We start from the raw sequence: 26,699 nt of genomic DNA on the forward strand, positions 1-26,699 counted from the left end.
TGAGTGATGGGGCCTAAAAAGGGCATGTGATGTGATGAGCACTGTTTTTTTTTTAAGATTTTATTTATTAATTTGACAGAGAGAGACAGCCAGCGAGAGAGGGAACACAAGCAGGGGAGTGGGAGAGGAAGAAGTGGAGGATCCTGCTGAGATCACGCCCTGAGCTGAAGGCAGACACTTAACGACTGTGCCACCCAGGCGCCCCGAGCACTAAGTTTTATATGCAACTGATGAATTATTGAACACTATATCTGAAACTAATGATGTACTATATCTTGGCCATTTGAATCTAAATTTTAAGAAAGAGAGAGAGAAAATGAGAGAGGTGGCAGGTGACTTTCCCCTCCACCACCCATAGTATAAACACAGACTCATCTGTGAAAGGAAAGGCTTCAGAGATACATTTATCCTCAATTCAGGGCTCAGGGAAATTTTTTAAAGGCTCTACACCTGGCCTGTGCAGCCTAAGTTCAACACCCAGACTCACACCCCCAACCACCATTGTGTCCCCAGCCCAGCTGTACCAAGCCAATGTCCTGCCCAGCCTTCCATTTCCAGCAGCCCCAGGACTCAGCCTTCAGCCACCAGAGCACTTAGGGGGTTATGGCATAGGACTTATCTCAACACAAATTTTGCTAACACCACTATCCTGCTCCAAATTCCCCAGTGGGCACACTCACAAAATACAGCATAGTTCCCACTGACACCACAGAGAGTGAGCATATCCCACAACAAGCAGAGAGTCAGTGCAGATGATTGCACTAAAAGGAAAATTGACTCAGACACAACAAGACACAAGCAACACCCATATGATACTCTCCCAAAGTGCCAAATTTTGGTGAACAGGGGGCACTGTATTGCAAGAGAATCCAGGACCTCTTCCTCATGAAGTCAATAACTTAAAGAGTAGAAGACACAGATGACTTTCATGACACATATAAATAGATACAGAGATCTAAGGAAAACAGGTAAAAGTAAAATGCCTGATGGAGAATTTAAAGAAATGTTCATAAGGATACTTACTGGACTTGACAAAAGGGTGGAAGACATGAGTGAGACCGCTAACACAGAGTTAAGGAATAGCATAGAAGAGATAAAGAGCTCAATAAACAAAAATAGAAATGCACTTGATGAATGAATAGCAGGAATAAATAGTATGGAAGAAGCAGAGGAAGAATTAATGATCTAGAAGTCAGAGTAATGGAAAGTAATTAAGCTGAACAAGAGAGAGAAAAAAGAATTACATGGTATGAGAACAGAAATATGGAACTCAGTGACTACATCAAATGTAACAACATTAGCTTTATAGGAGTCCGAAAAGAAGAGAGAGAAGGGGCAGAAAATTTATTCAAATAAATAATAGCTGAAAACTTCCCTAATCTAGAGAAGGAAACAGACATCCATATCCAGAAGGCACAAAGAACTCCCACCACAATCAACAAAATCAGGTCAACACCAAGATATATTGTAGTTAAATTTGACAAATAGAGGGATAAAGAAAAAAATCTTAAAAGCAGCATGACAAAAGTAGTCCTTAACTTACAATGGAAAACCCGTAAGTGTAACTGGTGACTTCTCAAGAGAAACGTGGCCAGCCAGAAGAGAGTGGAATGACACATTCAAAGTGCTCAAAGGGAGAAAATTGCAGCCACGAATGCTCTATCCAGAAAGGTTATCACTCAGAATAGAAGGACAGGTAAAGAATTTCCAGAACAAACAAAAGCTAAAGGAGTTTGTGACCCACTAAGCCAGCTCTGCAAGAAATATTAAAGGGGACTCTTTGAGTGGAAAGGAGAGAAAAAAATGAGAGCATAAAGTTGGGAAAGAAAAAAGGAGTAAAAATGAATATTTCTGTAAGAAAAATCCATCAAGGTACTCACCACATGAAAAATAGAAAATATAATATATACCTACAAAATGGGTAGGAGAAGGGAAAACAATGCATTCAAACATAAACAACCATGAACTTAAAATGGACTGCTATATGAAAAAGACATATGCAAACATAATGGTAACCAAATATCAAAAATCAGCAAAACATGAAAGAAAGACAAGAAAGTATCAGAGAAAATCTTCAGAAACAAACACAAAACAAGTAATAAAATGGTAATGAATACACACCTACTAATAATTACTTTGAATGCAAATGGAATAAACGCTATAAAAAGACAAAGGGCGCAGAATGGATTTTAAAAAAAAGATCAATCCATATACAAAGACTCATTTTAGACCTAAAGACACCAGCAGATTGAAAATGAGTAGAAGGAGAAATTTCTATCATCCAAAGGTAAGACAAAAGAAAGCCAGAGTAGCAATACTTACATCATACAAAATAGATGTTAAAACGAAGATAGTAACAAGAGCCAAAGAAGGACACTATATGATAATACAGGGGGAAATCCAATAAGAAGATATAACAATTGTAAATATTTCTCTACCCAACATAGGAGAACTCATATATACAAAACAGTAAATAGCAAACAAAGGAAACCAATTGATAATATCATGATAATAATAGGGGACTTTAACACTCCAATTAGATCAATGGACAGATCATCTAAGCAGAAAATCAACAAGGAAACAATGGCTTTGAATGGCACACTGGGCAAGAAGGATTAATAGATACATTCAGAACTCCATCCTAAAAAAGCAGAATACACATTCTTTTAAAGTGCACATGAAACTTTCTCTCCAGAAGAGAGTTGATATTTGACAACAAAACCAGTCTCGACAAATTCAAGAAGATAATAGTTTATACCTCACATCTTTTCTGACTACACCACTTTGAAACTACAAGTCAACCATATGAAAAAATCTGGAAAGACCACAAACATATGGAGGTTAAGTAACATGCTACTAAACAATGAATGGGTCAACCAGGAAACCAAAGGAGAAAAAAAGTGCATGGAAACAAATGAAAATGAAGCCATGGTGGTTCAAAACCTCAGGGATGCAGCAAAAGTGTTTATAAGAGGGGAGTTTATAGGGGCATCTGGGTGGCTCAGTTGGTTAAGCATCTGCCTTTGGCTTAAGTCGTGATCCCAGAGTCCCAGAATCGAGCCCCGCATCAGGCTGCCTGCTCAGCAGGGAGTCTGTTTCTCCCTCTGCCCCTCACCGCGCTAGTGTTCTCTCTCTCTAACTCTAGTTCACTCTCAAATAAATAAAACCTAAAAAAAGAGGGGAGTTTATAGCAACACAAGCCTACCTCAAGAAGCAAGAAAAAACTCAAATGAACAACCTAACCTTGCATCTAAAGGAGTTAGGAAAATAAAAACAATCAAAACATAAAACTTGCAGAATGCAAGGAAATATTGAAGATTACAGCAGAAATAAATGATACAGAAACAAACAAACAAAAAGCCAGAAGAGATCAATGAAATAAGGAGTTCTTTTTATGAAGAAGCCAATAAAATTGATAAATATCCAGCCAGATTTTTTGAGATAGAGAGCTCAAATACTTAAAATCACAACTGAGAATGGAGAAATAACAACCAATACCAAAGAAATACAATCGTAAGAGAATATTATGAAAAAAATATATGCCCACATATTGGGCAACCTGGAAGAAATGGATGAATTTCTAGAAACATATAAACTACCCAAACTGAAACAGGAAGAAAGAGGAAGTTTGAACAGACTGATAACCAGCAAAGAAATTTTATCAATAATCAAAAAGTCCCAACAAACAAAAAGTCCAGGGCCAGATGGATTCAAAGGCAAATTCTACCAAACATTTCAAGAAGACTTAATACCTATGCTTCTAAAACTATTCCAAAAAATAAAAAAAAGAAGGAAAACTTCCAAATACATTCAATGAGGCCAACATTACCCTGATACCAAACCAGGTAAATACTTCACTAAAAAAGAGGACAGGACAATATCCCTGAAGAACACAGATGCAAAAAATTCTCAGTAAAATAATAGCAAACCAAATTCAACAATACATTAAAATAATCATCCACCACAATCAAGTGGGATTTATTCCTGGGTTCCAAGGGTGGTTCAATATTTGCAAATCAATCAATACATTGCATCAATAACAGAAAGGATAAGAATTGTATAATCATTTCAACAGACCCAGAAAAAACATTTGACAAAATACATCAATTCACGATAAAAACCCTCAACAAAATAGGTTTAAAAGGAATGTACCTGAACATTAAAAAGACCATATATGAATAACCCATAGCTAATATCATTCTAAAAGGAGAAAAACTGAGTATTTCCTCTAGTGTCAGGAGCAAGACAAGGATGTCCACAATCATGACTTTTATTCAACATACTACTAGAAGTCCTAGCCATAGCAATAAGACAAGAAGAAATAAAAGGCATCCAACTCAGCAAAGAAGTAAAACTTCTGCTATTTGCAGATGACATGATACTATATATAGAAAACCCAAAATATTCCACCAAAAACCTACTAGAACTAATAAATTAATTTAGTAAGGTTGCAGGATACAAAATCAATGTAAACAAATCCATTGCATTTCTATACACTAATGAAGCAACAGAAATAAATTTAAGAAAGCAATTCCATTTACAATGCCTCCAAAAAGAACAAAATAGCTATGAATAAACATAACCAGAGGCAAAAATGTACTCTGAAAAATATAAAACTGATGAAAGAAACTGAAAATTACACAAACAAATGAAAAACATTTCATGTTTTTCAAACACGTTCATGGACTGGGAGAACCAAGACTGTTAAAATGTCCATATGACCCAAAATGATCCAAAGAGTTAATGCAATCCTTTTCAAAATACCAATAGCATTTCGGACACAACAAAAACAAGCAATACTAAAATTTGTATGAAACCAGAAAGGCCGTGAATAGCCAAAGTAAGCTTAAACAAACAAACAAACAAACAAGAAAAACAAAGCTGTAGATATCACAATTACAGACTTCAAATTATATTACAAAGCTTTGATAATCAAAACAGTATTGTACCAGCACAAATACAAACACATAGATCAATAGAAAAGAATGGAAAGCCCAGAAAGAAGCCCATGTTTCTATGGTCAATTAATCTTCAACAAAGGAGGCAATAATATTCAATGGGAAAAAGACAGCCCCTTCTACAAATGATACTGGGAAAACTGGAGAGCTACATGCAAAAGAATGAAACTGGACCACTTCTTACACCATACACAAAACTAAATTCATAACGGATTAAAGACCTAAATGTGAGACCTGAAATGATAAATATCCCAGAAGAGAACACTAGCAATTATTTCTGACATTGGTCATAGTGACATTTGTTGATATGTCTTTTCTGGTAAATGAAAGAAAAGCAAAAATAAAATATTGGGAATATACCAAAATAAAAAGCTTCTGCACAGCAAAAGAAACAATCAACATAACTAAAAAACAAACTGCAGAATTGGAGAAGATATTTGCAAATGACATATTTGATAAAAGGCTACTAACTGAAATATATAAAAAAACTTATAGAATTCAACATCAATATATAATCCAGTTAAAAACTGGGAAGAAGACATGCACAGATATTTTTCCAAAGAAGACATCCAGATGGCCAAAAGACACAAGCAAAATTGATCAACATCACTCATTGTCAAGGAAATACAAATCAAAACCACAATGAGATATCACCTCACACATATCAAAATGGCTAAAATTAAAAACACAAGAAACAACAACTGCTGGTGAGGATGTGGAGAAAAAGGAATCCTCAAGCACTGTTGTTGGAAATGCAAACTGGTGCAGCCACTCTGGAAAACAGTATGGAGGATCCTCAAGAAGATAAAAATAGAACTAACGGTGTGTTGTTGATTTTAGCTATACTCATGGGTGTTTGGTGATGACTCTGTAGCTTTGATTCATATTTCCCTGATGATCAGTGATGTTGAACATCTTTTCATGGGCCTGTTGCCATCTTTGGGAAAATGTCCATTCAGATCTTCTCCCCATTTTTTAACTATATTATTCATTTTTTCAGTGTTGAGTTTTAGAAGTTCTTTATATAGTTTGGATACAAACATTTTATCAGATATGTCATTTGCAAAAATACTCTCTCATCCCATAGTTCACCTTTTAGTTTGGTGATTGTTTCTCTTACAGTGCAGAAGTTTTTATTTTGATGTAGTCCAAATACTTTATTTTTCCTTTTCTATCACTTGCCTCAGGAGACATACTGAGAAAGAAGTCACTACAGCTGATCTCAAAGAGATTACTGCCTGTGTTCTCCTCTAGGATTTTTATGGTTTCCTTTTTCACAGTTAGGTCTTTAATTCATTTTGAATTTATTTTTGTGTATGGTGTAAGGAAGTGGTCCAGTTTCATTCTTTTGCATGTCACTGTCCAGTTTTCCCTATACCGTTTGTTGAAAAGACTATCTTTTTCACCTTGGATATTCTCTCCTGCTTTGTTGAAGATTAATTGACCATATATCTGTGGGTTCATTACCGGGTTTTTTAATCGGTACCATTGATCTATGTGTCTATTTTTGTACCAGTAACTTACTGTGTTGATCAATACAGCTTTGTAATGTAACTTGAAGTCTGGAATCGTGATGCCTCCACCTTTGCTTTTCCTTTCAGGGTTGCTTTGGCTATTTGGGGTCTTTTGTGATTCCATACAAATTTTAGTATTGTTTTCTCTAGCACTATGAAAAGTACTGGTGGTAGTTTGATAGGGTTTGCATTAAACGTGTTGACTGCTTTGGGTGGTATAGACAATTTAACAATATTTGTTCTTTCAATCCATGAACATGGAGTGTCTTTCCATTTCTTTGTGTCATCTTTAATTTCTTTCATCGGTGTTTTATACTTTTCAGAATACAGATCTTTCACCTCTTTTGTTAGGTTTATTCCTAGATATCTTACTGTTTTTGGTTTGATTATAAATGAGATTGATTTCTTCTTTCTCCTTCTGCTATTTCATTATTGGTGTATAGAAATGCAACATATATCTTTACATTGATTTTGTATTCTTCAAATTACTGAATTCATTTATCAGTTCTAGCAGTTCTTGTCAGAATAGCTAAAATAAGCAACAGAAGAAATAACAGGTGTTGGCAAGGATGTTGAGGAAGGGAAGTCCTCTTTCAATGTTGGTGGCAGTGCAAACTGGTGCAGCCACTCTGGAAAAAACAGTATGGAAGTTCCTCAAAAAGTTAAAAATATAACTACCCATGATCCAGCAATTGCACTACTAGGTTTTTACACAAGGAATACAAAAATCCTAATTCAAAGGGATACATGCACCCTGATGTTTATAGCAACATTATTAACCATAGCCCAATTATGGAAAAAGAACCATGTGTGCATTAACTGATAAATGGATAAAGAAGATTTTGTATCTTCTTTATCACACACACACACACACAATGGAATAGTTAGTACTCAGACATGAAAAAGAATGAAATCTTGCCATTTGCAATAACATGGATGGAGCTAGAGAGTAATAATAAGCAAAATAGATCAGTCGGACAAAGATAAAGAGCATATGATTTCACTCATATATGGAATTTAAGAAACAAAACAAATGAACAAGGGGAAAAAGAGAGAGGCAAACCAAGAAACAGACTCTTAATTATAGAGAACAAACTGATGGTTACCAGAGGGCAGTTGAGTGGGGGAATGGGTTAAATAGGTGATGGGGATTAAGGAGTGCACTTGCTGTGATGAGCACCAAGTGTTCTGTGAAATTATTGAATCACCATACTGTACACCTGAAACTATTATACTGTATGTTAACTAACTGAATTTTAACAAAAATTTTAAAAACTAAATTATACCCTCTATTTAAAAAAAAAATCACACTAACCTGCAATTTGATCATTGCACTACTGTATTTACCGAAAGAATATAAAAACACTAATTCAAAATGATATATTCACCATTATGTTTATAGCAGCATTATTCCTATAGCCAAGTCATGGAAGTACCCTAAGTGTCCATGAACAGATGAATGGATAAAGAAGTATATATACACAATGGAATATTATTCAGCCATGAACAAAAATGATATCTTGCCATTTGCAATAACATGGATAAAGTTAGAGAATATGATGTTAAGCAAAATCAGTAAGTTGGAGAAAGACAAATACCATATGATTTCACTCATACATGGAATTTAAGAAACAAAACAAATGAACAAAGAAAAGCAAAAGAGAGATGAAAACCAAGAAACAGACACTTAAATATAGAGAACAAATTGATGGTTACCAGAGAGGAGGCAGGTATGGGAATGGGTTAAATAAGGGATATGTATTGAAGAGTACAATTATCATTAAGAGTACTGAACAATGTATAGAATTGTTGAATCACAATATTGTATACTTGAAACTAATATAACACTGTATGTCAGCTATATTGGTTTTAAAATAAAAAAATCATTTAAGTGATTCATAAAATAAAAGAACATAAAAAAGATATATACATAAAACATGGAGGGGGAGTAAAAAAAACTTAGTGCTTTTAGAATGGGTTCAAGTTTATGTCCCCATCAACCTGATATAGACTGCTATGTGCAGAGAATCTTATATATAAAAATTTCCCCCAAGTTTTTATTTAAATTCCTGTTAGTTAACATACACTGTAATATTGGTTTCAGGTGTAGAATTTAGTGAATGAACACTTCCATATAACACCTGGTGTTCATCACAAGTGTCCTTCTTTAAAAAATTTTAAAACTTAAAAAAATATATACTAAATGGTAACAACAAATCAAAAGCTTTTAATAGATATGCAAAAATAAAGAGAAAGGAAGCCAAGTATATCACTAAAGAAAGCCATCAATCCACAAGGGAAGAAAGAAAAAGAAAAAAGGAACAGAGAAGAATAACAAAAGTACAGTAAAACAAATAACAAATAGAATAAGGACATAACCATCAAAACAAATCAGGAAAAAATATCCAATGGACCAAAGACAGTCTCTTCAAAAAATGGTGCTCGGAAAATTGGACAGCTACATACAGAAGAATGAAACTGGAGCGTTCTCTCACACCATACACAAAGATAAACTCAAAATGGATGAAAAACCTCAATGTGAGACAGGAACCCATCAAAATCCTAAAGAAGAACATAGGCAGTAACCACTTTACCATTGGCCACAGCAACTTCTTTCAAGACATGCCTCCAAAAGCAAGGGGCTGCTCCATACCCCCATCACCCTCCTCCACCAATGTCATTGCAAATGACAAGATATAATCTTTTTTATGGCTGAGTACTATCCTATCATATATATATATATATATGATATATATATAAAACAAAGATCACATATATATATATATTCTATCATATATATATATGATATATATAAAACATTATATATATATATATACACACATACACGCACACACACACACACAAAATCTTCTTTATCCCTTTATCTGTCAATGAACACTTGGGTTTTTTCCCATAATTTGACTATGGTTGATAATGCTGCTATAAACACTAGGGTGCATGCACCCTTTGAATTAGTATTTTTGTGTTCTTTCAGTAAATACTTAGTGAAGTTGCCAGATCATAAGGTAGTTCTATTTTTTAACTTTTTGAGAAACCTCCATACAGCTCTCCATAGTGGCTGCACCAGTTTGCATCCCCACGAACGGTGTAAAAGGGTTCCCCTTCTCTGCATCCTCGTCAACACCTGCTGTTTCTGGTGTTGTCGAGTTTAGCATTCTGATAGGAGTGAGGTGATATATCATTGTTTTTTATTTATATTTCCCTGATGATAAGTGATTTTGAACATCTTTTCCTGTCTCTGTTGGCCATGTGTATGCCTTATTGGAAAAATGTTTATTCATGTCCTCTGCCCAATTTTAATTGGATTGTTGGTTTTTTAAATTCTTTATAAATTTTGCATGTGAATAGTTAAACAGATATTTTATTTGCAAATATTTTCATCCATTCCATAGATTCCTTTTTAGTTTGGTTGACTATTACCTTTGCTATACAGAAGGGTTTTATTTTGATAAAGTCCCAATAATTTGTTTTTCTCTTTGTTTCCTGGCCTCAGGGGACATATGTAGTAAGAAATTGCTTTGGCCAATGCAAATGGGTTACTGCCTGTGTTCTCTAGGATTTTAATGGCTTCTTCTCTCATATTTAGTCCTTAATCCATTTTGAATTTATATTTGTGTATGGTGAAAGAAAGTTGTCCACTTTCATTCCTTTTCACGTTGCTGTCCAATTCTCCCAATGCCATTTGCTGGAAAGATTGTCATTTTCCCTTAGGATAGTCTTTCCTGCTTTGTCAATGATTAATTGACCATATAGTTGTGGGTTCATTTCTGGGTTTCCTATTCTGTTACATTGATCTATGTGTCTATTTTTGGGCCAGAACCATACTGTCTTGACCACTACAGCTTCGTAATATAACTTGAAGTCAGGAATTGTGATGCCTCCACATTTGCTTTCCTTTTTCAAGGTTGCTTTGGCTATTCAGGGTCTTTTATGGTTCCATAGATATTTTAGGATTGTTTGTTGTATGTCTGTGAAAAATGCTGGTCAGATTTTGAAAGTGATTGCATTAAATGTGTAGATTGCTTTGGGCAGTAGAGATGTTTTAACAATATTTGTTCTTCTACAACATGAGCATGGAAAGTTTTTCCATTTCTTTGTGCCATCTATAATCTTTCATCAGTGTTTTGTACTTTTCAGGGCATAAGTCTTTCACCTCTTTGGTTAGTTTTATTCTTTGGTATCTTATGGTTTTGGGTGCAATTTTAACTTGATTTCTCTCTCTGCTACTTCATTACAGGTGTACAGAAATGCAACAGATTTCTGTATGTTGATTTTGTATCCTGTGACATTACTGAATTAGTGAATCAGTCCTAGCAATTTCTTGTTGGACTATTTTAGTGTTTCTATATAGATTATCCTGTCATCAACAAATAGTGAACATTTTACTTCTTGCTGTTTTGGATGCTGTTTATTTCTTTTTGTTGTCTGATTGCTGTGGCTAGGACTTCCAGGACTATGTTAAATAGCAATGGTGAGAGTGGACAGCCCTGTCTTGCTCCAGGCCATAGAGGAAAAACTCTCAGTTTTTCCCCATTGAGGAAGATGTTAGCTGTGGGTTTTTTTAAATATGGCTTTTAAGGTGTTGAGATATGTTCCTTCTAATCCTACTTTGTTGAGGTTTTTATCATGAATGGATGTTGTACTTCATCAAATGCTTTCTCTGCATTTAATGAAAGAATTGTATGGTTCTTACCTTTCTTTTATTAATGTAGTGTATCAAGTTGATTGATTTATGAATATTAAACCACCCTTGATCATGATTAATGATTCTTTAATGCACTATAGGATTCACTTTGCTAGTATTTTATTGAGAATTTTTGCATCCACGTACATCAGGGATATTGACCTCTCATTCTCTTTTTCAGTAGAATCTTTATTTGGTTTTGGTATCAGGGTAATTCTGGCCTCAAAGAATAAATTTGGAAATTTCCTTCCTTTTCTATTTTTTGGAACAGTTTGAGAAGAATAAGTGTTAACTCTTTTTTAGATGTTTGGTAGAATTCAAGTTTCATGGTGTCAGAAAATATGCATAGTATGATCTCAATCTTTTTGTATTTGTTGAGGCCTGATTTGTGATCCATTATGCAATGTATTCTGGAAAATGTCCCATTTGCACTCAAAGAGAATGTGTATTCTGCTGTTTTAGGATGGAATGTTCTGAATATATCTGTTAAGTTCATATGGTCCATTGGGTCATTCCAAGCCCTTGTTTCCTTGTTGATTTTCTCTTTAGATGATGTGTCCATTGATTAAAGTGGGGTTTTAAAGTCCCTTATTATTATATTATTGTCAATGAGTTCCTTTACATTTGATATTGTTTTATGTATTTGGTGTTCCATGTTGGGTGCATAAATATTTACAATTGTTAGATCTTCTTTTTGGATACTACCCTTTATTATGATATAGTGCCCTTCTTCAATTCTTGTTGTAGGCTTTCATTTGAAGTATAGTTTTCTGATATAAGTATTGCTACTCTGGCTTTCTTTTGATGCCATTTGCATAATAAATGTTTCTCCATCCTCTCACGTTAAATCTCCATCCTCTCACTTTAAATTTTTAAGTATAAAATGAATCTCTTACTCTTAATCATAGGAAACAAACTGAGGGTTCCTGGAGGGGAGGTGGGTGAGGGGATAGGGTAACTGGGTGATGGACATTAAGGAGGACACATGATGTAATAAGCACTGGGTGTTACATAAAACTGATGAATCACTGAACCCTACCTCTGAAACTAATAATACACTGTATGTTAATTAATTGAATTTAAATAAATTTAAAAATAAAAAAGCTGTGATAGATTTTCAATAAATGTTTTCTTATCAAAAAAGTAAAAAAATAAAAATAAAAATAGTAAAATAAGTCTCTTGTAGGCAGCATATAGATGTATCTTGTTGTTTTTGTTGTTTTTATCTATTCTGACACACTATGTCTTTGGTTTGGAGCATTTATTTCTTTTGCATTTAGAGTAATTATTGATAGATATGTATTTATTGCCATGTTATTACTTTTTTTCATTGTTTCTGGAGATTTTCTTTGTTCCTTTCTTTTTTTTTTTCTCACTTTTATTCTCTCCTTTCCACTCAGTCCCCTTTAATATTTACTGCAGGGCTGTTTTAGTGGTCATGAACTCCTCTAGTTTTTATATGTCTGGGACACTCTTTGTCTCTCCTTCTCTTCTGAATTACTACCTTCCTGGATAAAGTATTCTTGGCTGCAGATGTTTTTTCCATTCAGCACGTTGAATATATCATGCCACTCTCTTCTGTCTTTCCAAGTTTCTGTTGAGAAATCTGCAGTTAGCCTTATGGGTCTTCCCTTGTAAGTTAAGGACTTATTTTGTCTTGTTACTTGTAAGATTTTTTTCTTTATCACTATATTTTGCAAATTTAATTACAATATGCCTCAGTGTTGGCCAGCTTTTGGGTTTTTCTTTTATTTTTTTATTTTTTTGTCCCTCCTGGATTGCATATTTGTTTCCTTTCCCATATTAGGGAAGTTTTCAGGTATTATTCCTCAAATAAGTTTTCTGCCCCCTTTCCTCTCACTTCCTCCTCTGGTACTCTATAATACAAATGTTATTACATTTGATGGAGTAACTGATTTCCCTAAACCTATTTTCACGTTCCATAATTCTTTCTCTCCTTTGTTCAGCTTCATTATTTTCCATTATCTTATCTTCTACATCACTTATTCATTCATCTGCTTCTTCCAACTGTTTTCGTTGCATTGAGCCTGTTTCTTATCTGTTATTGCATTGTTCATTATTGACTGATTCTTTTTTAACTCTTTCATCCTTGTGATAAGGGCCTCTCTGAAGTCTTCCATTCTTTTCTCAATCTCAGTGAGTATCCTTATGATTGTTGCTTTAATTACCATCAGGCATGTCACTTATATCTGTTTAACTTAGATCTTGGGCTGTGAAATCTTTTCTTGTTCTTTCATTTGCAATTAATTATTGGCATTTTGTCTAAGTGTCTACCTTCTTTTTTATGTTAAAAAAGCCCATTATGTTTCCCATTTCTGAGAGTAATGGCTTTATGAAGAAGAGATCACATAGTGTCTAGGGCCTTCCACTTCAGTGTGTCTCTGGTGTGTGCTGTGTGTGCTGTGTTGTTGTGTTTTGGCTTCTTTATTCTTCAGGCCAGTCATCTGCAGAGGCTCTCCTTGCCTTCAGTGTCCTTGGCCAGAATGTGGCTAGTTTTAACTAGGTGTACTTTGATCAGGTTGTGAAATGAGAACTAAAACTAGTTTCACCAGAACTGAGTCCCTGCATAAATATCTGGTCAGCAGATGTGGTGTGGACAGCAGTTTCTGGGTAGGGGCCTACTGTTCTGGTACTGATGCAAGCTTGACTGAGAAAGGCAGTCCCGCCAGAACACAGTAGTGTAGGACTTGGTGTAAGCAAGTAAGGCAGCCAGTATGGGTGCTGTGTTGGTTATGGAAGATGGTTCTATGTTTATGCTGATGGATGGGGAAGGGATGTGGCACCAGTCAGCTCCCCCAGAGGAGCATCTCCCTCCATGCTGCCTCTCAAGGATGCACTCTGAGAAGAGTGAATAATCTCCTCCCTGTGTGTCCCAGGCATTTTTCAGATCCCTGTTTCCACACTATCTGTCTCTGTATTGTTTGATTGCCTTCTTGCCAGGAGTAGTGCAGTGCCCTCTGGCCTCTATTCCAGAAAAGCCTGCTGACTTTTAAAACTCCAGGCTTTACAGACATAGTGGGGGGAGGGCTTGTTCTGGTTTTCTCAGGGAGGGACCACCATATTGAGATTGATGTAAGCTTGACCAAGAAGGGTAGTTACACCAGAGCATAGGGGGGTGGGACTTGGTGTAAGCAGGTTAGGCAGTGTCAGTTCTGAGCTGCTTCCAACAGGTGGCTCTTGTTTATGCTGAAGATGTGGGAGGAAAATGGCATGAGTCATCTCCTTTTTCCCCAGAGAGGATTCTCCTGCATTGTTGATTCTTGGGGAAGCACCCAGAGGACTTAAAGAAGAACAAATAATCTGTGTGCCCCAGTCATTCTTTGGATCTCTGTTTCTATGCTGTCTGCCCCTCAGTTGTTTGTCTGCCTTGTCCCCAGGAGTAAGGCAGTGCCCTCAGGGCTCTATCCCAGCCAAGCCAGCTGTTCTGTTGTGGTTGCAAGAACTCACAAAAATCAGTCCTTCTCATTTCCTCAGCCAATGGCTTTGAGGATATGTTCTCCTTGTGTGTTTCCCTATGTGCTCCTCTATCTGTGACCCTTCTCTGCATCCATGGCCTCTGCCACACTGCAGCACCTGTGACCAGTTTCTCCCCTGAACCACATTACCACACTTCCTAACTTCTTTGATGTGGCTTCTCTCCCTTTTGCTGTGGAGTTTGTTCTGTCAGTCTTCAGGTTGATTTCTGAGATATTTAGAATGATTTGATAGTTATCTTGTTGTGTTCCAAGGATGAAATGAACCTAGGGTCCTCCTACTCTGTCTTCATCTTAGCTCACAATGATCATTTTAATTGATGCAGAAAAAGAATTTGATGAAGTACAATATCCATTCATGATAAAATCCCTCACCAAAGTAGGCTTAGAGGGAACATACTTCAATATAATAAAGGTCATATATGAAAAACACATAGCTAATATCATACTCAATTGTGAAAAACTAAGAGCTTTTCCCTTAAGATAAAGAAAAAGACAAAAATGTTCACTCTCACTGCTATTGTTCAACATTTACTGGAATTCTTAGCTACGACAATTAGACAAGAAAAAGAAATAAAAAGCATTCAATTTAGTAAGGAAAAACTGTACTGTCACTATCTGTAGATAACATGATACTTACTGTATGTTGTAAACCCAAAAGCCTCCACCAAAATACCACTAGAAGTGATAAATGAATTCAGTTAAGTCACCAGATATAAAATCAATGTACAGAAATCTGTTTCATTTCTTACAATAATAATGAAGCAGCAGAAAGAGAAAGTAAGAAAACAATTATATTTACAATTGCACCAAAAAGAATATAATACCTAGGAATTAACTTACCCGAGGAAGTGAAAGACCTGTAATCTGAAAAATACAAAAATTTGTTGAAAGAAATTGAAAGTGACACAAAGAAATGAAAGAAATTCCAGGTTCATGGATTGGGAAAACCAAGACTATTAAAATATCCCTACTATCTAAAGCAATCCAAGATTAAATGCATTCTTTATCAAAATCCAACATTTTTGACAGAACAAGAACAAACAATCCTAAAATTTATATGAAACCACAAAAGGCCCCAAATAGCCAAAGCAATCTTGAAAAAGAAAACAGAAACTGGAGGTATCACAATTCCAGATTTTAAGATATGCTACAAAGCTGTTGTCATCAAATAGTGTGGTCCTGGCACAAAAATATACACATAGATCAATGGACCAGAATAGAGACCCCAGAAATAAACTCATGCTTATACTGTCAATTAATCTATGAAAAAAGAAATAAGAAAATGCAATGAAAAAAACAGTCTCTTCTATAAATTGTGTTGGGAAAACTGGACAGCTACATGCAAAAAAATGAAACTGGACCACTTTCTTATATCATATACAAAAATCAATTCAAAATTGATTAAATATATAAATGTGAGATCCAAAACCATGGAATTCTTTTTTTTATGTTTAGTATAGAGTTCCTTGTTATTTTATTTCTAATTCTTGGGACATTTACAATGGATGTATAGCAGCACCACAACTTAAAACCATGAAATTCTTAGTAGAAAACTTCAGCCGTAATCTCTTTGATATCAGTCATAGACACATTTTCCCTAGCTTGTCTCCTTTGGCCAATGAAAGAAAAACAAAAATAAGCTATTGGGATATACTAAAAACAAAAAGGTTTTGCACAGCAAACGATCAATAAACAATAAGACAACCCACCAATTGGGAGAAGATATTTGCAAATGACATATCCAATAAGAGGTTAAGATCCAAAATATATAATGAACTTATAACACTGAACACCAAAAAACCCCAAACAACCCAATTAAAAATTGGGAATTATACATGAGTAGATATTTTTCATGAAGACATACAGATGGCCAGCAGACACATGAAAAGATGTTCGACATTACTCATCATCAGGGAAATGCAGATTAAAACCACAATATTACATCATACTTGTCAGAATGGCTAAAATCAAAAAGAAAAGAAATAACATCAGGTGTTGTATGGAAGTGTTGAATCACTATATTGTATACCTGAAACTAATATTATACTGTATGCTAACTAACTGGAATTTAAACAAAAACTTCAAAATAAATAAATAAATAAATAAATAAATAAATAAATAAAAATAACAAGTGTTTTCAAGCATGTAGAGAAAAAGGAACACTCATGCACTGTTGGTAAGAATGCAGGATAATGCAGCCATAGTGGAAAACAGTATAGACATTCCTCAAAACACTAAAAATAGAATTAACATGTGAGCCAGTGATTCCACTACTGGGTATTTACCCAAAGAATATGTAAACACTAACTTGAAAAGATATATGCAGCCCTATGTTTATTGTAGCATTATTTACAATAGCCAAGATATGGAAGCAACCCAAGTGTCCATCCATAAATGAATGAATAAAAAAATGGTGTATATATATAATGAAATACTAATAAGTCATAAAAAATGAAATATTGCCATTTGCAACAACATGGATGGATCTAGAGGGTACAACGCTAAGTAAAGTAAGTCAGAGAAAGAAAAATATTGTATGGCAATTCATATGTGTAATTTAAGAAACAAAAATAAATGAACAAAGAAAGAAACAAACAAACAAAAACTTCAGACTGTTAAATATAGAGAACAAACTGGTAGTTGTCAGGCGGGAGGTGGGGGGATGAGTGAAATAGGTGAAGTGATTAAGAGTACTCTTATGACGAGGACTGAGTAATGCATAGAATGGTTGAGTCATTATATTGTACACCTGAAATTAATGTAACACTGTATGTTAGTTATACTGGAATTAGAATTTTGAAAAAATACCAAATATATATATATGTGTGTGTGTGTGTGTGTATACATATATGTTTTTTGCTTCATTAGCACATATGCTAAAATTATAACAATATAGAGAAAATTACCATGGCCCCTGAATAAGGATAAAAATGCAAATTTGTGAAGCATTCCATATTTTTGGTGATGATTGCAAAATGATGTGAATTTACTTAATACTAATGAACTGTATACTATTTAAAATGGTATTTTATTCTGTATACGTTTTGTTACCACAAAAGAGAACATATTTGTTCAAGTCAGTGATCCCCTACAATCAAAAACTGATACCAAACTTATAAAAAAGAACAGATTGTTAGTTTCTAGTATACTGCCAAATTTGTGACTATTTTCCTTCCACAGTTGCTTAAAGAAAGTATTTAAGTTTCAGTTGAAACATGTTAAGCAAAGGTAATTTACATTTTGGTGTGTTTTTTTGTTGTTGTTGTTTTAACCACACGAATGAAGTATATAATTTAAAATGTCACCACGGTGATGAAAGGGAAGAAAGGGGATGCTGCCTGAGAACATGATGGAAAACACACATTGATTTAGGAGGGCCTCTGAGACAGAGGGAGGGAGAGGAAAGAGGAGTGACCCAGGGGGCCTGACCTGTGAAGGCCCCCAGGCAGGAAGAGCTCACTGGAGGGGCCGCATGGCCTGTGGGCCAGGCTGTGGACTGGGACAGCATGGCCCTGAGCTCAGAGGGAAAGCATGGATGGGCTTCCAGAAGGGGAGGGGTGGGATCAGATGCATGCTGGTGGGGAGAACGGAGTGGAGGCCAGTGAAGGCCCAGCATTCCGGGTTGTGCAATTTTTCAGTGTGGTGATGCCTCCTCTCTTGAATTTCCCTGCAGTTCATCTCTCTGACTCGGCCCCTTACATTTTGAAATGTGTTTGACTATAACAAGGGAGTCAACAAGAGTATATGCAATAAGATATACAACATCCGTACTGTAAGTTTAATTTATAGAAAGTCACAGAAAAGAGTCACATTCACAGAAGAAAGTTGAAAAGAATTCTTATACATTAAATCAATTCACTTTTGATCTGTAAATCAACAATAACAGTAATTGATAGAAGTGCAGCCTAATTTTGGATGATTTGGTTTGGCTCTGCAGCAGTTAATACCAAAAAATAGAAATGAGAGAAATAGAGTAAACTAGCATTAACAGCATTGATAGAAAAACCTGGCCAAGTTCAAATATATAACAAAAACCACGTTTACCTTAAGATAATTTCCAGATTGGTAAGGAAATTCAATTCACTAAATGTATTTTAAAATATGTATTTGAGGAAATCAGAAGATGTGTAGGTAGATATACTTTAAGCATTTTAACTCAGGATATTAATTTTTAAAAGTGGTTATTTTTATGTAATTTCACTCTCTCTACATAGTTTGTTTGGCTCAGTGCAGCTATAAGACTCGTATCCTTGTTGCTTTTTGGAAAGCTGTTTCTGCCTGTGTGGAAAACCAGTAACACACTTCAAAATTAGAGCAAATGAATACATTTTTCTTTAGAAGAAAAATTCAGGAGGAAAACTTCTTATTCATTTTTCTTTAGAAATAGAATAAATGGGAAATTAGCCTCAAATTAAAAATCTATTTTGGCCTAAATTTAATCTCTAGTGTTAACTTCTGTGTAGCAGCTAATGAAAATTCAAATGTATTTTGTGTTTGTTCAAAAGGTATCAAAGTGCCATTAGAAGAATATTAAACTTCAGGGGGCGCCTGGGTGGCTCAGTCATTAAGCATCTGCCTTCGGCTCAGGGCGTGATCCCAGGGTCCTGGGATCAAGCCCCACTTCAGGCTCCATGATAGGCTGGGAGCATGCTTCTTCCTCTCCCACTCCCCCTGCTTGTGTTCCCTCTCTCGCTGGCTGTCTCTTTCTCTGTCAAATAAATAAATAAATAAAATCTTAAAAAAAAAAAAAGAGGTCTTGCTTTAATGGCTTCCTTTATAATAAAAAGGAAGAATATTAAACTTCAATAACGAATCACCTTTCTAAAAGGTAATTGACTTCCTGAAGATCACTGCCATTTGAGACTTCTAAGTAGCTGGTCTTCTCTTGGATATGCCATATAAATGCCAGAGAATGACCTGTGCAATCAATTCTCCACTCTTCTGTATAGTAGTTATCAAATACTGCTATGCTATGTTGCCACAGAAAGCTACTACAATGATCCTGTGATGTTTTAACATTATGAAATTTTGCATTCTAAACACATATATGACTTAAATCAAGACTGAAAAATCCAGCAAAACATCTAGAAATGTTGGTTGTTAAAAAAAATCTGCATTTTTAAGATGATTAGCATATTTATTATAATCAAAAGTGTAAATTATAACACCAAGAAGGACCTGAGGTAATTGCAAGGATAGTGCTTGTCTATCCCAAATAATGATGTAAAGAATACTGTATGAGATCAGAAAAGCTAGCTATTAAAACTGGGTTTATCTATAGCTAGTTATAAACCTATCTGAATCACTTTACCTTCAGAATCAATTTTCTTGTCTTTAAAATGAGTTTTAAGGAAGCAACCAAGATGTCCTTTGGTAGGTGAATGGATAAATAAAGTATGGTATATGTAAACAATAGAATATTATTAAGCATTAAAAAGAAATGAGCCAGCATGTGATGAAAAGACATGAAGAAATCTTAAATGCATATTACAAAGTGAAAGAAGCCAATATGAGAAGGCTACATATAGTATGATTCCAATTAAATGACATTTTGGAAATGATAAAGCAATGGAAAAAATAAAATGATCAATGGTTGCCAGGGATGAGTGTGTGGGGGGAGATAAACAGGCAGAGCACGGCATTTTGGAGGCAGTGAAAAAACACTCTGTATATATTATAATGATGGATATATATCATTATGTATTTGCCAAATAATGATGGATATATATCATTATGTATTTGCCAAACTCATAAAATGTACAAAACCAAGAATGAACCCAAAGGTAAACTATGGACTTTGGGTGATAAAGATGTGTCAATGTAAGTTCATCCTTGGTAATAAATGTACCATTCTGTTAAATGATATTGATAATAGAAGAGGCTGTGCATATCTCTAAGTATGAGATATAAAGGAAATCTATGCCCTTTTATCTCAATTTTATTGTAAAGCTAAATCTGCTCTAAAAATATTGTCTTTAAAAAATGACATTCGGGGAATTCTATCAAACATTTAAAGAATAAATACCTATTCTTCTGAAGCTGTTTCAAAAATTACTAATGGAAGGAAAGCTTCCAAACTCATTCTATGAAGCTAACACTACCTTGATACCAAAGCCAGACGAAGACCCCATCAAAAATGAGAATTACAGACCAATATGACTGATGAACATGGATATCAAAATTCTCACCAAGACCAATAGGCTCCAACTGTACATTAAAAGGATTATTCACCAAGACCAAGTTGGATTTATTCCTGAGCTGTAATGGTGGTTCACCATCCACAAATCAATCAATGTGATACATCACATTAATAAAAGAAAGGGCAAAAACCATAAGATCTTCTTAATAGATTCAGAAAAAGAATTTGACAAAATACAGCATCCTTTCTTAATTATAGCTCTCAGCAGTTTAGGGAGAGAAAGAAGATACCTCAATACCATAAAAGCCACCAAAGAAGAGCCCACAGTGAATGTCATTCTCAATAGGGAAAAACAGAACTTTTCCCTTAAGGTCAGGAACATGACAGGGATATCTACTCTCACCACTGTTGGTCAGCTAGTATTGGAAGTCCTAGCCTCATCAAACAGACAACAAAAAGAAATAAAAGGCATCTGAGTTGGCAAAGAAGAAGTCAAACTCTTATTCTTTGCAGATGGCATGATACTCTATGTGGAAAACCAAAAGACTCTACCCTAAAATTGCTAGATCTCATACAGGAATTTAGCAAAGTTGCAGGATATAAAATCAATGCATATAAATCAGTTACATTTCTATACACTAACAATGAGAAGGAAGAAAGAGAAATTAAGGAATCCATCCCATTTACAATTGCACCCAAAACCATAAAATACCTAGGAATAAACCTAACCAAGCAGGTAAAGGATCTGTACTCTGGAGACTATAGAACACTTATGAAAGAAATTGAGGAAGACATAAATGAAAACACATTCCATGCTCATGGATTGGAAGAACAAATATTGTTAAAATGTCTATGTTACCCACAACAATCTACACATTCAGTATAATCCCTAACAAAATACCATTGATGTTTTTTACAGAGCTGGAATAAATAATCCTAAAATTTATATGGAACCAGAAAAGAACCCAAATAGCCACAGAGGAATGTTGAAAAAGAAAACCAAAGCTGGTGGCATCACAATTCTGTACTTCAAGCTAGATTACAATGCTGTAATCATCAAGACAGTATAGTACTGGCACAGAAACAGACACATAGAAAAACGGAACAGAATAGAAAACCCAGAAATGGATCCTCAACTCTATGGTCAACTAATCTTCAACAAAGCAGGGAAGAATAGCCAATGGAAAAAAGACAGTCTCTTCAACAAATGGTGCTGGGAAAATTGGACCGCCACATGTAGAAGAATGAAACTGGACCATTCTTTTACACCATACACAATGATAAACTCAAAATGGATGAAACACCTAAATGTGAGGCAGGACTCCATCAAAATCCTAGAGGAGAATGCAGGCAGCACTCTATTTAACCTTGACCACAGCAACTTCTTGCTTGACACTTCTCCAAAGGCGACAGAAACAAAGGCAAAATAAAAAGCTTTTGCACAGCAAAGGAAACAGTCAACCAAACCAAACGACAACCTACAGAATGGGAGAAGTGTCTTATCAGATAAAGGGCTAGTATCCAAAATCTGTAAAGAAGTTCTCAAACTCAACACCCAAGAAACAAACAAAAAATCCATTCAAGAAATGGGTAGAAGACATGAACAGACATTTCTCCAAAGAAGACATACAAATGGCCAACAGGCACATGAAAAAAATACTCCACGTCACTTGGCATCAGGGAAATACAAATCAAAACTACATCGAGATACCACCTTACACCAGTTAGAATGGCAAAATTAACAAGGCAGAAAACAACAAATGTTGGAGAGGATGTGGAGAAAGGGGAACCCTCTTACACTGTTGGTGGGACTGCAAGCTGGTACAGCCACTCTGGAAAACGGCATGGAGGTTTCTCAAGAAGTTAAAAATAGAGCTACCCTACAACACAGCAATTGCTCTACTGAACACTCCAGGATAGAAACGTAATGATCCCAAGTGATACCTGCACCCCAACATTTGTAGCAGCAATGTCCACAATAGCTAAACTGGAAAGAGCCCAGATATCCATGGACAGATGAATGGATAAAGAAGATGTGAGATTATACACACACACACACACACACACACACACACACACACAATGGAATATTACTCAGCCATCGAAAAAGAAATCTTACCATTTCCAACGACATGGATGGAAATAGAGGGTATCAGGCTAAGTGAAATAAGTCAGTCAGAGAAAGAGAATTACCATATGACTTCACTCATATGTGGAATATAAGAAACAGTGCAGAGGATCATAGGGGAAGGGAGGGAAAAATCAAATAAGATGAAATCACAGAGGGAGACAAACCATAAGAGACTCTTAACCATAGGAAACAAACTGAGGGTTGCTGGAGGGGAAGTGGGTGGGGTGATGGGGTAACTGCCTGATGGGCATTAAGGAGGGCACATGATGTAATTGGCACTGGGTGTTATATGCAACTGACAAAACTGAACTCTACTACTGAAACTAATGATACACCATATGTTAATTATAGAATTTAAATAAAATAAAAATTTTAAAAATAAGGTTCAAACCAATGTTAACTTTCAATGAGTTTACATGGAATACATTACTTCCAAGATAATTTATTGACTTGTCATTTATTAATTTTACATGTAAATCCTGTCTCCCTTACCTAGGCTGCAAGTTCCTTACTGGAAGAAACTATTATTCTTACCCTTTGCATTTCTTGGTGCCTGACACTCTGTTGGGTTCATGGTGGTGTCCAGTGAATGACTGAAGAATAACCAAATGAAATTGTGAAGGGACACCACCAGGAGGAAGAAAAAGGGCTACTTGCCCAACACTAGCAATTGTGCAATTCTCTAGTAATAGGTATATTTTGCAATCTCTCCAAAATCACGTTCTGCCTAACCTTCCTGCCAAGATGTAATAACAAATGTAAGTAGTTGGCAACGACAGAGATGGTTGTCAAACACTGAAAGTGGCAATAGCTCTGCCTTTATTTTACTCATTCACTGTCTGTTGGTGCCATTCTTTATAATCAGCTTATGCTTATGCCTACTGAAGCACTATATGTTAAGTATCTGTTCTAGAAAGCAAAGCAATATGTTATATTGAACGTAATTATAGAACAATTTTGTGACTGAACTTGTCTTATTCTCAATTTAAAGAACACATGAAACTAACCATACGTGTGTTGATATAAATGCATGAATAAATTTATGGTCATGTCTCAGGGGCTTTCATTTGTATAATATTTAAGGAAATGTGAAGCTAATTCTTTTAAATATAACAGATTAATTCTAACCCTCCAAAGAAAAAGAGATAAAAGAGAAAGTCTAAATCATTCCCACTATAATAATAATCATATGTAATTATATGTGTGTGTTGCTGCATACTTTGAGACATAAATATTGATAGCTATATCTCTAGCTATCTGAATCCACAATTACTTGAAGTTAACTGACAAAGCCCAAAACATGAACATTTGTTATATGAGTTACAAGGGAGAATAAAACGATATCATGAGAAACTGGCTCTTATTCTTGGATCTTCAATGGACACACGGTATCTGGCAAGATTATTCTTTAAAGCTTATATTACTTTGCCTCATAAAACGCAGTGTAATAACTCAAGACTTCTGTCACTTTTGAAACTCACCAGTCTATTGCATTTCTAATAATTGAATATAATACAAGTTTTCGGGTATTGTTATTTCCATATTAAAACTATACTACCTAAATTTCTAGGACCAGAAAAACCTGGCTGTCAGAGTGGCATGGGTAAGAATTCTTCTACATCATATGCAGTTTTACTTTATTTATTTATTTATTTATATTTATTTATTTATTTATTTATTTATGTAGAAAAAATTTTATTACTGTCATATACAATCAACAAAAATGGGAAATAAATCAAATATTTAATACAAAATTACAATACATTCATATGATGAAATATTGTGTAACAATTAAAATAATCTTCTTAAAGAACCTTAATGGAGGGTACAATTTTCACAAGATTATTTTATATTTTATTTTATTTTTTTGTTTCAAGTTTTTATTTAAATTCCAGTTAGTTAACATATAGTGTAATATTAGTTTCAGGAATAGAATTTAGTAATTCACCAATTACATAAACCCAACGCCCATCACATAAAGTGCCCTCCTTAATACCCATCACCGACTTAACCCAACCCCCACCCACTTCCCTTCCAGCAACCCTCAGTTTGTTCTCTAAGTTAAGAGTCTATTTTATGGTTTGCTTCTCTTTTTCCCCCCATGTTCATCTGTTTCTTTCTCTTTTTTCTTTTTTTTTAAATCTGCTTCTTTCTTAATTCCACATATGAATGAAATCATGTAGTATCTGTCTTTCTCTGACTGACTTATTTGGCTTAGCATAATATACTTTAACCCCACCCACATGGATGCAAATGGCAGGATTTCATTCTTTTTTATGACTGAGTAATATTCTATTATATATCTATATAAATATATCATATATAAATTTATATATGTAATATATTAGTATTTTTATGTCATATATATTTATATACCATTATTGGTTGATGGACATTTGGGCTCTTTCCATAATTTGGTTATTGTTGACAATCCTAGTATAAACACAGGGGTGCATGTGTCCCTTCAAATCAGTATTTTTGTATCCTTTGGGTAGATACCTAGTAGTGAAATTGCTGGATAGTAGGATAGTTCTATTTTTAACTTTTTGAGAAACCTATATATTGTTTTTCACAGTGGATACACCAGTTTGCACTCCCACCAACAGTGCAAGAGGGTTCCCCTTTTTCCGCATCCTTGCCAACATCTGTTGTTTCCTGTGTCATTAATTTTAGCCATTTTGACAGGTGTGAGGTGATATCTCATTGTAGTTTTGATTTGTATTTCCCTGATGATGAGTGATGTTGAGCATCTTTTCATAGCAGTTTTACTTTAAATAGAGCCGCCATTCCTCTTACAGTGATATCATTCCCAGGATGAGCAGGGTTTAGAAAATTATGTACTATTGCCATCCAACACTAAAAATTATCTAATGAACATTATTTTCTCCTAAAATTGCTGTAGAGAGTTTTATCCACAGTTAAGACACCAAGATGTTTGAACTACAGGCATCCAGTATTTCATTATCTCCCAGTAGAATAGATGGGTGCAAAGAAGTTACAACTCATGTTTATCCATACTGAAATATGCTATTATCTCAAGGGGGCCTGGGTAAGCAGCTGCCTTCATCTCAGGTCATGATCCCAGGGTCCTGGGATCGAGTCCCACATCAGTCTCCCTGCTCAGTGGGGAGCCTACTTCTCCCTCTCCCCTGCTTGTGCTCCCCCCCTCTCTCAAATAAATGAAAAAATAAATAAAATCTTTAAAAGAATGCTATCTCTTATATATGAGTTAGTGCTTGGGTAATATAAAAATAATTCTAAGTTAAATAATTAGGCCACGTCATTAATAGAGGAGACATACATAGACACATGCCAACATGCATACACAATAAAAAGGATTCTGCATGGAGCTGAGGACTAATGAATGATTTATAAGGTGGCACATTCTTTCTGGTTTCCTCTATTGTGTCAGTCCTATTAACAATACATTCAAAAAGAGATAAAAACCATTTTTTCCCACTTGAAACCAATAGCTTCAGCTTGCTAAAGGGGCATACTAACTCAAATGGATCAAATGAAACAGAGGCCATAAAGAAATTTATCTCTCTTCTAACCTTTTATTTCAGTCAGAATGCCAAACATCTTAGTAATAATATGTATGACTTCAAAATTGCTTATAGCTAGAGATAAACAAACATACACAGCTGGGAGGTAGATGAGGATGCACAATGTTAGGAATGCTACACCATCTTGATGATGAGACAAGGAACTTCACCTTTTGTAGCTTTGTCGATTTCCACGGCTATTATTCCTGG

General features: G+C 35.0%; 1 protein-coding gene and 1 non-coding gene across 2 annotated transcripts in view; one reads left to right on the forward strand and one right to left on the reverse strand.

Moving 5' to 3' along the window:
• Positions 1 to 26,699, reverse strand: part of DACH2 (dachshund family transcription factor 2) — an 835,748-nt gene that overhangs the window by 261,218 nt on the left and 547,831 nt on the right. The window lies entirely within an intron of this gene.
• LOC121103797 lies at positions 17,531 to 17,634 on the forward strand. Its single transcript, XR_005836077.1, has one exon. It is a non-coding gene; the product is annotated as a U6 spliceosomal RNA (small nuclear RNA).

The sequence above is a fragment of the Ursus maritimus genome (genome assembly GCF_017311325.1).
Source record: "Ursus maritimus isolate PB19 chromosome X unlocalized genomic scaffold, ASM1731132v1 scaffold_X1, whole genome shotgun sequence".
Taxonomy (NCBI): Eukaryota; Metazoa; Chordata; class Mammalia; order Carnivora; family Ursidae; genus Ursus; species Ursus maritimus.